The following is a 19,749-nucleotide window of genomic DNA, read 5'->3' on the forward strand; positions in this document are numbered from 1 at the left end:
GAGTGGAGCCTTAACGTAATCCTCAACATTCATCTGGGCAGAATATAACCTTTAGTCTTTAACACGCTGGTCAATCTCACCAATCACATCGGCAAGCTACATGTACTTGTATAACAAGTCAAAACTCGTATAGAAGATATAGGTAGAATAATTAGTTGTAGGATTGTAAAGTGAAGAAGATTGGTAGCGTGACCGATTAGTTATTTAACTGTTAATATATTTTTAGGAGAAATCTTCTAAACACTAATTCTAAGTACAGCTATTTATCATTCAACTCAATGGCACGGACACATTAAGAGATCAATCTATCAAAGTTACTAGACACCAATACACTTCCCACCGTAAGTAATTCACCCTAAGGATCGCTGGGTTAGCTAATGACGCGGCGGTGAGAACTCTGGGTCAATGAGACCGTGACCTCTACTTTGGTCAGGTCTGGACAGCTGTGTTTGCCCTGGTGCGTGGTCATGTCGGCTATGCTTCCTAACTATTACCACCAGGGTGTGTCAGGTGAGTTTCTTGAGTAACACGGTCATAACACTGGGTTAACTCAGGTACCTTTAGGCCGTGACCTTTCCTGGGTCAGGTCTTAATCTCACTGTAGGGTGTGCCAACTTGCGTGGGTGTACACCGGCTCATCCACTTACTGTTATAAGTGCTGTTCTTCTCTGGGCTGTAAGCTGTGGTCTGATAAACAATCATTACACTTGTGAGTGACCTCAAACCTCACGTCACGAAGGGTAGGTCAATCCCACCTGGGAATTCCTCAGGTAACCAGGCAGGAAGGGTAGAGCAGTGATCCCCCCTCATCCCCACCTTTACCATCCAGCTAATCTCACCAATAGCCAGCCAAATACTGACGTGATTTTGCTGGGACCATGATAATATATTAAGAGTTTTGTTAAGTTCATCTGGATTTATAGCAAACACTTGTCTTTTAATTTCAAGGCTGATGCATTAATATCTATTATTTTCCCACCATATTCTCTCCTGGACACTCGGGCAGAAGGTTTTCTCAACCTAAAGAAGACCAGAAGCACAAAGATATCTGCGTCATCAGCTAAAATTTGTATGTAGCTCTTAGGCAGAAATTCCAGCATGTCACTCATTATTTTTATTTTCACTTTTCATAACTGCATCTTTTGCAGGAAGTATTGTGTCACTATTGTGTGTATATTCTCGGGGAATAGTGTAAGAGTTCACAAAATATTTTGAAAAGTCAATGGTAGCATTGTGCAACCCTTCAGCTTTCGCTTAACATCATACTTGATACGATTGAGTTTATCATAATTTTATCAGTAAATGTCATATTATATTAAATATTCAGTTTTAAATGTTAGATTTGTTTTCCCATTTTATTAGCTTTAATTTAATATCTTACATGACATATTTGTGGCAATGTTCAAATTTGACGTAATTCAGCCTAAGGGGGTTGGGGGGGTGCCATAAAAAAATTCTCAACAGTGCTAGGGTGGCACCCATCATTTTCATAAAGTAATAATGACCAACTATAATTTTATGGACAAAAGCCTTAGCACTCACTTTTACGGTCAGGTGCCTATTTTGGGTTTATCTAATGGACTTTAAGCCTCTTCTTTGTTTATAGAGGGAAGAAATTTAATTATTCTTTATTACAAGTGCTCGTTTCATTTTTTAAATGAGATTCATAATTTACAATTCTCAATCCGAGCCCATAATACGCGCGCCCAGATTGGCTGCACCCATACCCAGTCATTGCTTGTTCACCAATGAGAGGACAGGTAATCCGCGAGTGATCATCTGGGTGGGAGGATCTCACATGACGTCACAATATATAAGGGTTGGCAGTAGACGGATTAACAGTCTTCTTGATCCTGATCGTGGACAATCGTCAGTTAGACTCGGCAAAGAGCGGCCATGTCTCCAAGAGCATTATCTTACTTGTTCGTTGGTGCTGTAGTGTGCTGTGCCCTGTCTGTGCCCATTGACCGAGGCACAGTTGCAGAGGTTAACTTAGTCCGGCAAGAACTTCAGATTCCACTACAAGCACCACACACCGTGATGTCTCCTGTACAGTTTAATGCACGTGTTAATGTTATTCATGAAGAAGGTGAAGACTTAGTTGTTATTGCCAGGATCTCCTCTCAAGACAGCCTGGCTTTATCGACTTTACTTCAGCCGAAGGTCAATGAGAGCAACTTGGAAACAAACTGTCCAGCTACAGCCTCGATGTTGGAAACAAATGAGCAGATTGTTTACAACGTCACCCTCACTACAGACTCCAACACTTCGCCCTCCATCAAGATGACTCTTGAAGGCGTCTGTCCTGTCCCTGACCCTACAGCGATTGAAACTCGTTGGGTCAACCGGAATATCGTCTTCACAGTGTTGTCGTCAGTACTGCTTTTTGCCCTAATTGTCAGATTTCTGTTTTTCATGCATAAGAACCTACACAGACTCCCCAAATTGCCTCAAGACAAAAAATGTGACACCTGTGGTTTTCTCGGCCAGGTAGAGAGATGCACCAAGATGTAGTGACACAAGAAACTTTTTGTGCATGTTTCTCTCCCTGTTTATTCTGCGTATAGTATAGTGACTATATATCCTTCCTGCAGTGTTATGAAACAGTGAGAATGCCTAGTGTAATATTCTGCTGGCAAGTAATAACAGTGTGAGGTCCAGTTGTGGGTATAAGTTATAGTGTAGTGCATGTCAGGTGGTGTGGGGCGAGGATCGGCTGAGTCACCGACAATCTATCACTTTGAGTTCCTGCACATGGTTACGGTTATGGGCTGACACAATACTTGATTTTTAACAGTATTAAGATGTATTACTGAGGAAATTTTCCTCTTTATTATTGATATTTATTTGGTTTATTACGGTATTATGTACAATAAAATACATAAATTACATATAAATATCTGTGTAATTTCATCCTTTTCTCACATTACTTACGTCTGGTTGTCCATTGCTGGTGTAGCTGTCTGGGTGGAGCTTAGAACAGGACCTTGGTGGCATTTACCTCCGTCTACCGATCTGTCCGATCTTCCCTTCACACTCTGTTACACTAAAGCTGTGGTTGTTATGCTGAAGGAAATAACACTACTTAATTCTCTCTGCTTCCCCCTTCCTACCTTACATACACGTGAAGGAGGTACACATACACACGGGTACTTTACAACTCGTACCCAAGCATGTGGTAGCACATAAGAAAATAAGGAGTCTGCAATAGGTCGGTTGGCCTGTGCATGGCAGCTCCTGTCAAGAGTTACTACCACTCTATCATCCATGAATCTATCAAGCCTCATTATAATACTTTCCAGCGTTCCAGCACTTACTAAAAAGTTGCTAAGCTTGTTCCACTCGTCCACCACCCTATTTGTGAACCAGTTCCTTCCTATCTCCCTCCTAAACTTATCCAACTTAAATCCGTTGCTACGAGTCCTATCCTGCTCGGATATTATAAGAACTTTATCTATATCTCCTTTATTGATTCCTTTCACCCACTTAAATACTTCTATCATATCTCCCCGCACTCTTCGTCTTTCTAGGGAATGCAAGTTTAGCTTCTTTAACCTATCTAGAAAACAGTGCGTTAATGTTCGAAATAAGGCAAACAGAGTATTAGGTTTTATATCTGGAAGTGTAAGTAATAAGAGTGCAGAGGTCTTATTGCAACTATATCTTGCGTTAGTCAGGCCGCACCTCGATTATGCGGTTCAGTTCTGGTGCGCTTATTATAGAATGGATATCAATTCACTGGAGTCGGTGCAACGAAGAATGACGAAAATGATTTCGGGACTTAGAAACCTTCCATATCAAGATAGATTAATGAAACTAAACTTGCATTCCCTAGAAAGACGAAGAGTGCTGGGAGATATGATATAAGTATTTAAGTGGGTGAAAGGAATCAATAAAGGAGATGTAAATAAAGTTCTTATAATATCCAAGCAGGATAGGACTCGTAGCAACGGATTTAAGTTGGATAAGTTTAGGTTTAGGAGGGAGATAGGAAGGAACTGGTTCACAAATAGGGTGGTGGACGAGTGGAACAAGCTTAGCAACTTTGTAGTAAGTGCTGGAATGTTTTAAAAGGAGGCTAGATAGATTCACGGATGATAGAGAGTGGTAGTAACTCTTGACAGGAGCTGCCATGCACAGGCCAACCGGCCTATTGCAGACTCCTTATTTTCTTATCTTCTTATGTATGTTATCCCTGATCATCTAATAAACAGGCCAACGGTCTTGTACTGAAGGTCTTAGTCTTTTTATCTTAAGAGTCTTTAACATAATAGAGGAACTGAAGGCAGACCCCCCCCCCCATCACTCGTGCTAAAACACAACATACCACAAACCTGGGGCAATAAGGACAGAACACTCGTCCCGCTGTTCCTGTGTACACAAACACCAAGGCCTGACTACGGCAACAAGCGCTTCTATAACATCTCATCAACGTGTTTAGAAACATAATCAAACCATAAAAAAACATGATATAAATATGCACACTTAATCTTTATTATACGTATATGCATGGATACACTCACACTAACACACACACACACACATGTAAATTTTCATATAAACATGCAAAATCGAGTTACCACGTTCAGTTCATGGGAATCACCGACCGTTCACTGATATTACCGCAATATCGTTTAGCAGATTACACCTATAAAATACACCGGGAAAATTGGCTGTAACACTGATCACAGACCCACCAGCCTCGACACAACACTGGCGCACCTGAATAACATGATACTCCCTGTAATCTAAACAAAAAAATTGGTATTTTAACATGATACACTTTGTAATCTGAACAAAAAAAAGTTTATCATGAGTGTTTAAACGAAAACACACCAACATGATATTTCCGTAAACAAAGTAAAAATTCGCGTTTAATCTATAGAAAAAAATTACTGTGAGGGACGAAGTCTTTGAAGAACGAACCCAAATTAGACTATGAACGAACCTTTGTGAATTAGGAGTCAAGCGAGGGAACTATTTGGATGAACGAAACTATATAATTCATGTACTTAAACACTGACACATACAGTATATCCCTATTATATTTCACCTCTCCATCCACCTCCTCCACTCCCCATCATTCTCTTCATCCACTCCTTATCCCCATCCACCTCCTCCACTCCCCATCATCCTCTTCACCACCCTCCACTCCCTTCCATCCTCCTCCTCCACCCCTTATCACCCCCCTCCTCTTCCTTCTACCAACCTCCTCCTCCTCCCACTTCCATCATCCTCAAGTGGGACCTGAATATGTGTCAGTCAGTCTAGTAAGCTATAGATTCGGGGGGTTAGGTCACGTTAGGTCAGGTCAGGTCAGGTTTTTACGTTAGGTCAAGTTAGGTTAAGTGAGAAGTTAGATTAGATTAGCCTAGTTAAATTTTTATCAAGTTAGGTTAGGTTGGTCCAGGTTATAAACTAGATTAGGTTAGTTTTGATCAGGTTTGATAAAGATAGGTTTGGTTATAAGCTACAGTAGGTTAAGTTAGGTTAGGTTAATATAGGTAAGGTTATAAGCTAGATTAAGATGTCAACTAAGGTGACACCTGTCCTGTCAGTGACTCCATCAATTAGCACACCTGTTTCGTGGGAGGAGGGGGGGGGGGTCACCACAGTAGGTAACTCCTCTTCATTCTGGTGTCATGAACTGTTGCCCTTTTGTATTTTCTCTATTACTTATTATATGCCTGGGTGGTAGGGAGTGGAGGAGGATGGTAGGGAGTGGAGGAAGAGGGTGGTAGGGAGTAGAGGGGGATGGTAGGGAGTGGAGGAAGAGGGTGGAAGGGGGTGGTAGGGAGTAGAGGGGGATGGTAGGGAGTGGAGGAAGAGGGTGGAAGGGGGTGGTAGGGAGTAGAGGGGGATGGGAGGGAGAGGAGAAACACAAACACGACACTATCAATAAATAAGAGTATCCACTACGATAACATAAGGTACTAACTAATAAGATATCCTCCTATTACACTAATATATAATAACATAAGGCGAGAAATATATGGTGTCATGGGTGTCGCGCTGATCAGTTAATTAGTTAATGGAGCATAAGTGTTTTATAAAACGTTGAACCGTAATACCCTGCAGGCGATACACGTTCGAGTCTATTGATCTATGCTGTCGTTAAAAGTTTGAAGATTATACCTGACTGAAACCGTATAACATTAATAAGCTATTGGGGATGGACAGATAGTGTAATGATGTTCTTTGGGTTCCATTTAGGTGAGAAGCTCTTTCTGTATCATCACCTAACTCGTGACTACTCCCACTACTCGTGACTACTCCTACTACTCGTGACTACTCCTACTACTCGTGACTACTCCCACTACTCGTGACTACTCCCACTACTCGTGACTACTCCTACTACTCGTCTCGATGTCATGACTCATGGCTTATATCCTCCCACAATACAAACAATTGACGCATGCGCAGTGGCCGCTGTTTGTGCTGTAGCTATTGTTGCTGTAATGCACGATAACAACCCTACAAATATACGAGACTACCATTAAGGTGTAGGGCATTACCGGCGATATGAACGTTACGACTACTGCAAGGTACGTTATTATCACGGTAACGTACGATATTTCCCCCGGTATGCATGATACTGTCATAAGGGTGTAAGGCATGGCCATTGAGATATAACACACAAAGGCTTTCAAACACCTATTCCCTCCTCTCGTCCAAACATGATGACAGCGACAGTGATGCGATAGCTGTTATTGTGGGCTGAAGGGGGTGAGGCGCAGCACTGCCTCACCATTTTTATCTCATATTTTCTAACACTGGGTCAGAGAGCGGTTATACACCCACACACAGAGATCGCTATCTACAGCTGAATACAAGATGCAGGATTCATTATAATAACAAACGTTGTGGATTTGTTACCATCTAGGAAAACGTTGGTGGTGTTAGGACGATGGCGACACCCTGCAACTGATCCTACTCAAACGGGTGGCACATAACATTAGCTCGCCCCAGATTTACCAATAAGAGAGCATCAGGGAGAATGGGATTGGGTGTTTCGCCGCAAGAGCCCAAACACCTTGTTATAACAATAAATACGCGTGTCATATTGTCTCTCCGTGAAAGCACATGACCATCTTCCTGGATAGTTGTGATAGGAACTGTCTAAAGGATGAGGATAACGCGTATTTTGGCCAGCTTCACAGTAGCGGGGTTAAGGTAGTGGGACTCGGCACACCTGACGATCCCGGCCGCTGATTGCCCAGTTTCCCAGCATTCTCTTGTTATCACTCAGCCTTCCCAAAACATCCTCTCAGAGCGCGACAAACTGTTGTTATATTTAAACGAAACTTAATGGAAGAGGAAGCACTCTGATGGAAATCCATAGACCGCAGATGAAAGTGGTTAGGCTCGAGTTCCCTAACTGAGATGCAACCTGTGCACCCGATCTGGCTACAAAGACGGACTTTTACTACTGCTTTGCTAGTAAGAACTAACACACGACGCAGTGATGCATGTTGTCATTAACTACACCACGTTAAAACCCTCTCGAGGATCACTGGCACTATGCACCGCCAGCCACTCCGCCAAGCATCGCGCACCCGGCATCCGTCTCACCTCATGGTGCGCAATGTGAGATTCATTTGTCATCTTTTTCTGGCGCGAAATGCGATCCATTAACAAGCAAATAGCTCTTTTCTCTGCACACAAAAGCGGTGTAGAGGGAACACATTTACCCAGCGCGCTCTGTCGTATTCTAAGTGGACTTTGAGCAGATGATATGTTATTCTGGATGAGGTGAGTGGGGGGAGGGAGGGAAGGCCAGGCATTAGCTGTCTCTCTCACTACAGTTACTCGGTTACACAACTTACAGAAGAGGGCGCGGCTGCCTGTATCACACCCACACCCACAATCTCTCCCGCGCCTAATTTCCAGATCGTATAATTGGACAGTCTTTCTAACATGACCTAATTTGTAAATTATAACACCGGTGATTATCCCGCCACGATATTCACACGACAATATCGATACAAGAGATGATAAGGTGTTCATCCTATTAGTGGGTGTGGCTTGTGGGCGGGGTGGGGAGAGTGGCTTGTGGGCGGGGTGGGGAGAGTGGCTTGTGAGTGGGAAGGGAGTGGTTGGTAGGTGGGTGGGGTGAGGGAGGAAAGTAGATTGTGGGTGGGGTGGGGGAAGGATGTGGATGGGTGGGGTGTGGCTTGGAGGTGGGTGGGGTGAGGAAGGAGAGTGGATTGAGGGTGAGGTGGGGGAGAGGAGTGGCCTTTGAGCGGGGTGAGGGAGAGGTGTGGCTGGTTGGCGGGGTGAGAGAGGGGTGTGGCTGGTTGGTGGGGTGTGGCTGGTTGGCGGGGTGAAGGAGGGGGTGCATGGCTGAGTGAGGGAGAGGGGGTATGGCTGTTTGGCGGGGTGAGGGGAGGGGTGTGTCTAGTGGCTGGTGTGCGGGTCGGCAGGAGGAGTGGGAGGGCGGCCGGGTGGGGTGAGTGGGCAGGGTGGGGTGAGTGGGGTGGGTGGGCCTGGTACACATAGTAGAGAGGAGGGCGCTAATATTAATGGTCTCGATTTCATATTGCTTTACAATTTTGTCGTCGGTGAAGTATAATACCCACTCCGGCCGCCCAATTTATACCGCCCTGGGAAAGGAGATATTTTCACCCAGGGGTTTTACATATTTTCCACCATGATAAAGTATTATTGTATGATAGACTATTGTTGAATGATGCAGCCTGATTGTATGATGCAGCCTGATTGTATGGTGCAGCCTGATTGTATGATGCAGCCTGATTGTATGATGCAGCCTGATTGTATGATACAGCCTGATTGTATGATGCAGCCTGATTGTATGATGCAGTATTGTTGTACATACGGTGGCGGCAGGGTGCACCAGGAACATGGCCCTGAATTATACTGGGTCTGCATTAATTTACACGTATATCATGCATTTACATAATATACTACATGTTTGCGTGTATGTATGTGTATGTATACCTACACATTATACACAATCCCAAATTACCCCCATGTAGAGCATTAGATAATAACACTTTTATTAGTTACGTAAAATGGCGGTGAATTTAATGATGATGAGTGTAGGAGGAGGAGAGAGAGAGAGAGAGAGAGAGAGAGAGAGAGAGAGAGAGAGAGAGAGAGAGAGAGAGATCCTACTCAAACCACCACTAATAACAATGTCACCTCACCTATATAAGACTTTACCACCTTTACCCATAATAACACGTATAAGTCCACCTTTACCTGGATGACACATACACACACACACACACATTAATATCATTATGCCAACATCTCATTACGTACAGGGTGCTTCAGTAACACTCTCTCAGACCTCTTAAAAAAAGGGGCAGTTATTGAGGTTGGGTGTCCCCTTCCCCAAGAGTTATACACCCCTACACATACATACATACTTACATACATACATACATACATACATACATACATATATACATTAGAGTCCTTGAGGCCACCAACAGGAGATCTTAGCGGGTGGTATAGGGGTAGTTGAGAGGGGAGGGTGAGAGGTGTGGGTAGGTTAGGTTAGGTTGGAATGAGTTGGGTTAGCTCAGGTAAGGTAAGGTGGGGGGATTCTTCAGGTGTTTGAGATGATAAATGTTGCCAGGTGATTTGAGTAGATGAGAACATTACTTGTAGGTATACGTCTACCCACGATCAACCTTGGTAGTAACTCTCGACAGGAGCTGCCATGCACAGGCCAACCGGCCTATTGCAGACTCCTTATTTTCTTATGTTCTTATAACCGACCGTAACTTCGTCTTTAATCCCTTGAGTACGATGACTTAATATCTGGAGTACAGTGTTATTGTACTCAAAGGGGATTAGCCATCGTTTTCAGAGGGTACTCAGGGGTAAAGTTATATTATTCACTGGGCAGATTCATAGTATTCAGGGGAAGACAACCGTACTCAAGAGGTTTAGGAGGGAGATAGGAAGGAACTGGTTCACAAATAGGGTGGTGGACGAGTGGAACAAGCTTAGCAACTTTGTAGTAAGTGATGGAACGCTGGAAAGTTTCAAAAAGAGGCTGGATAGATTCATGGATGATAGAGAGTGGTAGTAACTCTCGACAGGAGCTGCCATGCACATTGCACAGGCCAACCGGCCTATTGCAGACTCCTTACTTTCTTATGTTCTTATGTTAACAAATATCCATAAGGCTAAGTTAACATTACCACACTAAAAGACGGACATTTAACATAAAATTTCAACTACTGAAACTAAACACAATACATTCAACACCACAAGCCAGAACTGATGCAGCTATAATGAACGGAAGATAACAGTGTAAACAAAACAGAAAAAAGGAGCGAAACCTTCCTGGATGAACGACAATTAATCCCAGGACGTTACAGGGAGTCGCATTCTTTCACACTGGGGGAAAAAAATACCAAGCGAGAGATGATATAAACTTTTTTTAAACGCTCTGTGTGGTGGGGAGAATTGCAGTGCGGTTCTCATTATAACTGACCAAAATCATAATACGATTCTCGGACTAGAATTTTTTTTAAGGAGTTATTTATTATTTTTCCCATTAAAAGATGATGAACTAATACGCTTTCTTAATATCCTATTGTGTTTACACTTAATTATAACAGTGAAATAAATTATGAAAAACTAATAATAATAATAACACCAATAATAATTACAATAATAATACCAACAATAATAACAACAACCAAGATATCACTAACGAACAACCATACACTAGACAACCAACAAAGGCAGTCAACCTAACCTCACTATAATACCAGGATAATATATAAACAGGGTGTATCAGAAAAAAATATAGTCCGGATAATTATACAGAGTACTTAAGAATAAATACGTGAATATATTAAGGTAAACTATATTTATTCTTAACCATGAAAGATGAAAACTAAAATGTGTTGAAAGTTTGAAACAAAGAACAAAGAGAAGAGAAGTAAAGAATGGGTATAGGAGAAGTGACTAAAAGAGGAACATGATAAAGGGGAGAGAGAGAGAGAAGGGGCGAGGGAAGATCAGGAGGAGGAGAAGGGGCGAGGGAAGATCAGAAGGAGGAGAAGGGGCAAGAGAAGACCAGGAGAAGGAGAAGAATGATGATGATGATGATGAAGATGAGGAGGAGAAGAGGAGGAGACGGCGGAGAGGACGAGGAGGAGAAAGAAACAAAACTGAATGAGTGTGAACAAGAGAAGAGACGATAAGGTAGAGATAACTAGGTATAAATAAAGATTGACAGAGAGATAGAGAGAAAAATGTAGAGATACGTAGATGGCAAGAGAGGAAAGCGCATTAGAGAGAGAGAGAGAGAGCATAAGACTTCAATTAAACGCCTAAAACATCAATTAAACGCAAAATACATAAATTAAACGCCCACAATATAAAATCGACGCATAAATCTCATTCTTATATACTGTAAAGAAAATGCTAATTAAGGATTCTCCAAATAATTCATGTGTTGGCAATATCAAGGTTCCACGCAAAGACTGTGTTACGTTCTACGTTGTATTGGTGCAGACGGGTGAAAAATCTTGTAGGTGAACTCAAATAGCGTATATATAAGACAAGACATGAATACAGTGCTTTGTTGGTATTGACTGGGATAATGCCTCTTCAATTTTAGCTCGTGAGTCAAGTATTAATATTTTAGAATCTAGTCTCATTAAACATAGTGATTCTGTTAACGTGAATATGTGTAACGACTCTTAACACAAGAAGAAGATTTGAAACCAGGTAAGCAGGTAAAAGTGACGTGGGTAAGGGGGGGTGGGGGAGGGGTAGAGAGGTGTTCCCCCCCCCTAGAGACTTGACCTCACTCATACTCCTGGAGATGTAAGTTAGATGAATTCTATTGAGGTATTCATGTGTATTGGCTTTGTCATGAGCGTATGTACGGATCTCTCACTCTATCTCTCTCCATCTCTCTTTAGTCTACCTTTATTTATCTCTCCCGAAACTAAGAAAATATAAAATGAAACAATAATGATAAAAAAAAAATGTTAACTCAATTTCACTCCATCCAGCCTAATGATGTGAGGTAATATTCACTGACCTGACGTGACCTGGGATTAACTAAGGTCATAGTCTTGGTCACAGTCAGGTGTCAAACCACAGACCCCCCCCCCCCTCTTAAAATTACCTGATCTAATAGCAAAGTATTAAAATATCTGTAATTTACTTTTTCTATACTTTGCTACAATGATAGAAATTACCAATACCAAATTATTTTCACTATTTAACACATACATGACCCTGATTGTGATCGTTTTCTTGTCTTAATTTAACTTTCTCACATTGTATTGCTTCACATGTTGTTTGGGTCTAATAATTTTATGTTCAGATCGAAAATTCATTGCTTGGACCTAAAATCATTATCTGGACCTAAAAATTTCAGTATCTGGTCCTAAATTTTCAGTTTGTGGACCTAAAAATCAGTGTTTGAACCTAACATTGCGTGTCTTGACCTGAAATGAAGTGTTTGGGCTGAAATAATTCTAATGTTAATAACTACAGGGGGAGGGGGAGAAGGGGGGGGGGGGCAGCTATCAATTTCCCAAACCTTGTAATTATATTTTTCATTTTCGTTTTTAATTATGCAACACATTAACCTAATCGTAATAATTATATACCTTCCCAGTCCTAAAAGTTATACAGCAATATTCCAATTGTAATAATTATACAACATTATCACCCAATCCTGCTAATTACCCACCATAATCAACCAATCCAGCTAATTACCCACCATAATCACTCACCCAATCCAGCTAATTACCCACCACAATCACCCACCCAATCCAGCTAATTACCCACCATAATCAACCAATCCAGCTAATTACCCACCATAATCACCCAATCCAGCTAATTACCCACCATAATCAACCAATCCAGCTAATTACCCATCCCAATCACCAATCGTGCTAGTCATCTTCTGGCTTACCTAATCTCCCCCACGTCCATTTCCCAGAATTACTGCCCGTGTCACTTCTCGCCCCTTTTATCATATAATTTCCCACTTATTCTCAATTATCTCCATATTGTATAATGGCTTTCTTCTATTTACTCTCTGTTCTCTGATTTTTTTATTATTTTACTTTCCCCCCTTGACACTTTTCTTATTACTTTCATCTCCTTACTTTCACTTATAGTTCCTTTTGTTATTGTTTTATTTTGTCCTATTTTTAATGTTCCTTTTATCTGTATACTTTCACTTGTTACTTTCTCTTCATATTTTCACTTATTACTTTTATCATCTCAACGCTACACCCTTCATTATCTCTTTTTTTCTCTCTTTAACTCCCTTTCGTGTATTAGTTCTCCCTCTCTCTCTCTCTCTTCTCCCCCTTTTTAACTCTTTGTTTCTTTTCCTTTACTTTACGTCCTCTGTCCACTCTATTCTTAGCATTTCCTCCATTCCCCCTTTCGCCTCCCTCCTTCCTTCCTCTTCCCTCATATTTCATTTTTTTTTATAATTCTCTTCCACGAATCTCCCTCTCAAGCTTTCCCTCCCTCCCTCTCCTCCCTCTCATCACTCTTCTCTCCCTCATCATTCCCCTTGTCCCTCCTCACTCGAACATCACCCTGTCTTTCATCTACTCTTCCACCCCTCCCTTCCTTCCTTCCCTTACTCCCCACTGACACTCTCCCCTCTCCCTCACCCCTCTCACTCTCCCTCCCTCTCACCACCGCCGCTCTCCCAATCGCTCGGTGGCACTATTCAAATACCTCATTATCAGCCCCCGCTATTGAGTCCCGTGTTGTATTACTTTCCCTCATCACTGATACACCCTCCCCTCTTTAGTTTTCCCCTCGTCGTCTTTTCTATCTTTCCCCATCAGTCTTATACTTTTTTTCCCTCAGTCTTACTCCCCCCCCAGTCTTGTATTTTTTTCAGTGTTTTATACTTTTCCCCTCAGTCTTTTACTTTTTCCCCTCAGTCTTTTACTTTTCCCTTCAGTCTTACTTTTTCCCCTCAGTCTTTTACTTTTTCCCCTCAGTCTTTTATACTTCCCCCTCAGTCTTTTACTTTTTCCCTCGGCCTCTTGAGTTTGTTTCCCCTCGTTAAGTTTCCTAAGAGACTTTTAAAATTTCCTTCTTTTTGTAAGCTTCCCCTCACTCTCTTAATGTCCCTCCCGTCCTCTTTAATTTTCTTCCCTCACCTCTTAAGTTTCCCTCCACCTCCCATGTTTCTCCTCACCTCTCAAGTTTCCCTTCACCTGTTAAGTTTCCCTTCACCTCTTAAGTTTCCTCTCACCTCTTAAGTTCCCCCCCCCACATCCAAAGTTTCCCCTCACCTCCCATGTTTCTTCTCACCTCTCAAATTTCTCCTCACCTCTTAAGCTTCCCCTCACCTCCAAAGTTTCTCCCCTCGCCTCATCTGGCGGCGTCATCAGGTGCCATTCATCACCCGGGGCGGCCTCCTGTGAATGATGAGTTTGCGGGGAGAATGGCGGACACGTAATACCCAAACGGCGCTTTAAAACTCCCTCCGCTGATCGAACAAAACTAATTCGGCGACACTCACAGAAACAAAAATACGCCATTTGCTTACCCTAAATACGGCCATCCAATTATTTTTCTCCCCCAGCGGGCGCGCTTAAGTAATGTTTTAAGGGGCGTCTCAGAATTTCAGCAAAGAGGTGACGGGGTAGCGCGAGGTGGCGTGCTGGGGCCAAACACGCCATCTCGCGCCCATTATGAATCGCCATTCTGCCTCAAAACCATTTAGCGCCCCAATAAGGCTCTGGCGGCACGCTTCTTACGGGTGAATTAAGGCCGGCCAGTATACGAGGGAATGAGCCTTAGGAGCGAGGCGTGAAGGGCCCGATAATGATTACCGCCAGTTGGGAAACCACCGGTGGCGGCCATCGGCGTTGTCTCGTAGAAATACATGATTTACGACCCGCCCGCAATGAGTTTTGGCCGGGCAAAGAAAGCACAGCGGGGGCAACCTGGTGCTTGGGGCGTAACCCACCCTCCCATAGACCCTCACACGCTCGCCCTTAACACCCGAGGATGTAAGAGTCAGAATAGGAAGTCATCCTGGCTGTGGTGTCGGACGGTGTGCAGGCAAAGAGCGTTGAGTAGTTTTTAGTCGGGTTGAGCTGGGATGCTCAGGTAATCTTCTAACACGGCCGATTTGGTGGCGCTTATTGTAGCACGCTAAGATTGAATTACCCCAAATTGCCCAGTCTTCGATAATTACAACAGGAAGGAAGATGCACCAAGTTACAAAGACTTTCCCACAACTTTGCCTCATTAGGATGATTAAGAAGGATGGAATTTTCTACACCCTCTCGGGACGCGTCGATGATGATTCCGTCTCTTGCTTTAATGGTGCAACTTGTGGGTCTCGCCTGTCTCCTGCTTTATACCACTATTTTCATCTACTTATATACTGTACACAACCAATAATAATCGTCGCCATAATATATATCAAACTCCCGACATAAAAAAAAAACTTCATGCACGGAAAGAAATAAAAACTGAATGGCAAAAGTATTTATTTTTTTTCTCTTTGTTCAGAAATCTTTAAAACCATGTTTAAGACTACTTACAAGCTTTCCCTAACACAAAGGCGATAAATAACACCAGTTACTGGGCTCAATGGCGGCGTTCAACAGTTCAATTCTCAATAACCGTAAGTCGTTTGGCAGTTTATTCCAGGCGCCTGGTGCAGCTGGGCTTAAAGTTTCCAAACCTTTATTTCCAGCCTCGCCGGCCTGATGTAAACCCTTTTACCCCACCGCCGGCGATCCTCACTTGTTTCTTTGTTGTTGTGTTCTGGCGTTTATAGCATTCCCTTGCCAATGTTCCTTATGTCGTATTTGGGTATAAGTTTATATTACTGCCGTATTATTATTGAATCTCTTTTATATTTATGGAGTATTTTGTGAGTTTTGCTATAAAATACATAAAGGTAAGAGGTATATTTCCCCCAGCCTTTCAGCAGGATCCCGCGCGGGGTGTAAGTTGTGCGTCAGCCACACTCCATAAACCAGGTAATGACCTCACGCCGCAGCCCTGCTTGTGCTCTCTCTCATGGGGTGTGAGAGTATGTCTTATAGTGCTTGTGTGAGTGCTTGTGGACTCCTGTCAGAGTAAGTGCTTGTGGAAGGTGAGTGTGCGTTTTTAGTGCTTATGTGAGCACTTATGGATTTCTGGGAGTGAGTGCTTGTAAACTTCTGGGAGTGAGTGCTTGTGAACTGTGAATATGTGTTTTTGGTACTTATGTAGTACTTGTGGAGTGTAAGTGTGTGTTTTTAGTGCTTATACGAGTGCTTGTGGACTTCTGTTTGAGTGAATGCTTGTGGAGTCTTGTGAATGACTGCTTGGAGGTGTGCTTGTGAACTCATATGAGAGCGAGTACTTGTGTTAGTGCTTGTAGATTCTAGTGTGTGTGTTTATAGTGTTTGTGTGAGTGCTTGTGAGATATGTGAGTATGGTGTGTGAGTGTGTGTTATGAGTGGACGTGTGGACTGTGAGTGTGTGTGTGTGTGTGTGTGTGTGCGTGTGGATGGGTGGGTTAGTGTGAGAATGTATGATCGGTGTACGCATGAGTGTGTGGGTGAGTGTGGGAAGAAGTGTGTGAGTTTGCGTGATTGCGTGTAAAGTAAGGGACATGTTTTGTGTGTTGTCTGTGTGTGTGTGGGGGGAGGGGGGGTGGGGTGGGCGTAAATTAGTACAAGATGGGCGGTGAGACATGTAAACCTCTCCTGAAATGCCCAATTTAAGTCCACCCATTCCCACCGTCTCCTCCTCCCGCCTACCCCCACCCTCTCTTCATCCCGCCCACTCCCACTCCCACCCTCTCCTTCTACCGCCCATTCCCACCCTCTCCTTCTCCCGCCCACCCCCGCCCACTCTTACCCCTTCTTCATCCCGCCCACTGTCCCTCACTCTTTTTATCCCTCACCAAAACTCACACTTCATTATCCCACCCCTGCGTCCCACGTCCCTCTCAACCTCACACCTACTCCTTTCTCCTCCCGTTACTCCCCTTCCTCCTCCCGTTACTCCCTTTCTTCCTCCCGTAACCCACCTCCTTCCTCCTCCTGTAACTCAATTCTCCTTCCTCCTCCCTCCCGTAACTCCCCTTCCTCCTCCTCCCGTAACCCACCTCCTCCTCCCGTAATTTCATTTCCTCCTCCCGTAACCTCACTTCCTCCTCCCGTAACCCTCCTCCTCCTCCTCATCCATTTACACTCTTTAACTCACTACCGACTTCTTTACTAACAAGGTCACCTGGTGGCACCATACCTCACCAACAAGGTCACCTGGTGGCACCATACCTCACCAACAAGGTCACCTGGTGGCACCATACCTCACCAACAAGGTCACCTGGTGGCACCATACCTCACCAACAAGGTCACCTGGTGGCACCATACCTCACTGGTCAAGGTCACCCAGGCACCCTTACACTCACTAATAAGGTCACCTGGTGGCAAGTACCACCAACAAGCCACCCAGGCACCATGCTCACCAGTAAGGCTCGCCCGGTGGAGCACCAGCACCTCACCAACAAAGTCACCTGGTGGCACCATACCACTAATAAGGTAACCTGGTGGCACCATACCGCACCAACAAGGTCACCTGGTGGCACCATACCTCACTAACAAGGTCACCTGGTGGCACCATACTGCACCAACAAGGTCACCTGCGGCACCCATAACCACTAATAAGGTTACTTTGCAAAACCATACCCGCACCAACAAGGTCACTTGGTGGCACCCATACCTCACTATCAAGGTCACCCGGTGGCACCATACCTCACCAACAAGGTCACCGCGGCACCATACCACTAACAAGGTCACCCGGTGGCACCATACCGCACCAACAAGGTCAACGGTGGCACCATACCTCACTAACAAGATTACCCGGTGGCACCACCTCACCAACAAGGTACCGTGTTCATACCTCACTAACAAAGGTCACCCAGGCACCATACTCACCAACAAGGTCACCATACCTCACTAACAAGGTCACCTGGTGGCACCATACCTCACTAACAAGGTCACCTGGTGGCACCATACCTCACTAACAAGGTCACCTGGTGGCACCATACCTCACTAACAAGGTCACCTGGTGGCAGGGAAGACAGGACACGAACCAATATTTACTGAGACTTTTACTGTCGCCTCCAGAACTACACGAAAATATTATGGTCAAAAGATTACGAGTTACAAGTGAAGGTGGAACATGAAGTAGACAAACAAAATATACGTGATAATAAAAATAACATTATAATCTTACCTCATGATACTTAACAATAGTAAAACATATTAACGATAAAGTAAAAAAAAAAAAAACTGATGCTTAAAAAAAATCAGATTCTTTCCTTAAAAATCGGTAGGAAAACAGCTAGAGAATATTAAACATTAAAATCTATTAATAAAAATATGGATATAAAAACTACATTAAATTATAACGTTTAAAACTACTTATCTACAGTACAGTGCACTTAAATATCTTACTCTGAATGAACTTTTACTTTACTTATCGATAAATCTGAAATACCACTAATTTTTAAACCCACTGTCTCATGTTTTTAAATTATCTATACACAAGACGTGAACAAATACATACAATAAACACAAACGTGAAAATAAAGACCAACAAATAATGTGTAAATTTCTGGACATTTTTAAATTCCTCGAAAAATTAGAGAAAACAGAAAATATTGGCCTCAGTTAAGGTATGTGTGTACAGTGGTGGCAGAGTCCTACAACACTCCACAGGCAGGATAAACTCACACACTAACGGCACCCATTCCTGTCTACCCTCCTTAAGATGCCAGAACCCAGCGGGGAACCAACACTGTACAGTATAAACATAAACACTACACCACCACCTGCAGAAGTTAACAGTATTACCGCTCGGGTTACCTGAAGCAGAGGTGCTCCCCGTCACACCACCTTTAAATTTTACCAACGTGGACCCAATGAATTAATTTATGCATCGTCGTATGCAAGTTATACTATGGCATATGTTCGTGTACCTGATATATACACCTTCACTGGTCATTGTAATCAAGTATTATTATCTAAACCTTATAACTGATGTAACTCTTGTTAACTTGTACAGTATAGTAAGTTACAATGACCTCATATTTCTTTATACATCATCTCACTGTACTGTACATATACTGAACACCAGTAACTCGTAAATGTTAATTCTTACTCTTTTCACTTGACGAGGAAATGTTATAAAGTGAACCTTGTGCTTAATAAATCGATGGAAACACTGACCACTGTCCACATATTTAACAAGATCTACAACAGCACCAGAAAAGCTATAACTGACTACTTACAGTTGTCAAAGTATTTACCATCATCTCTCTGGAGTCATTATGGCAAACTTAGCATCATGACCTTTTCAAATGTATACACAACACCTTGTACAGTATTTGTCGAAAACTAAAACTAAACAACAGCTTACATAAAAGAACAACAACTTTAGCTTCGTCTACAGCTTATGTGCGGTTCCTTGGCCGTTCTACACCATTATCTTTACTGTTCCATCAATATCGTATTTCAAAATATACATAATTGTAAGAACTGTGTCAACACACAGTTCTTCCTTCATAGTGTCGTGTTATATTGTCTACAAGTACCTCTGGGTAACATACTGTAACTCTTATAATAATGACATGTATTTACATTACTTGGAACAACTCCAGCTGACAACAGTAGAGTTCAATCTTATTCAAATTTATAGACACCCATTATTATTATTATTATTATTATTATTATTATTATTATTATTATT

This window comes from Homarus americanus, unplaced genomic scaffold (genome assembly GCF_018991925.1).
Source record: "Homarus americanus isolate GMGI-L3 unplaced genomic scaffold, GMGI_Hamer_2.0 scaffold48354, whole genome shotgun sequence".
Classification (NCBI taxonomy): domain Eukaryota; kingdom Metazoa; phylum Arthropoda; class Malacostraca; order Decapoda; family Nephropidae; genus Homarus; species Homarus americanus.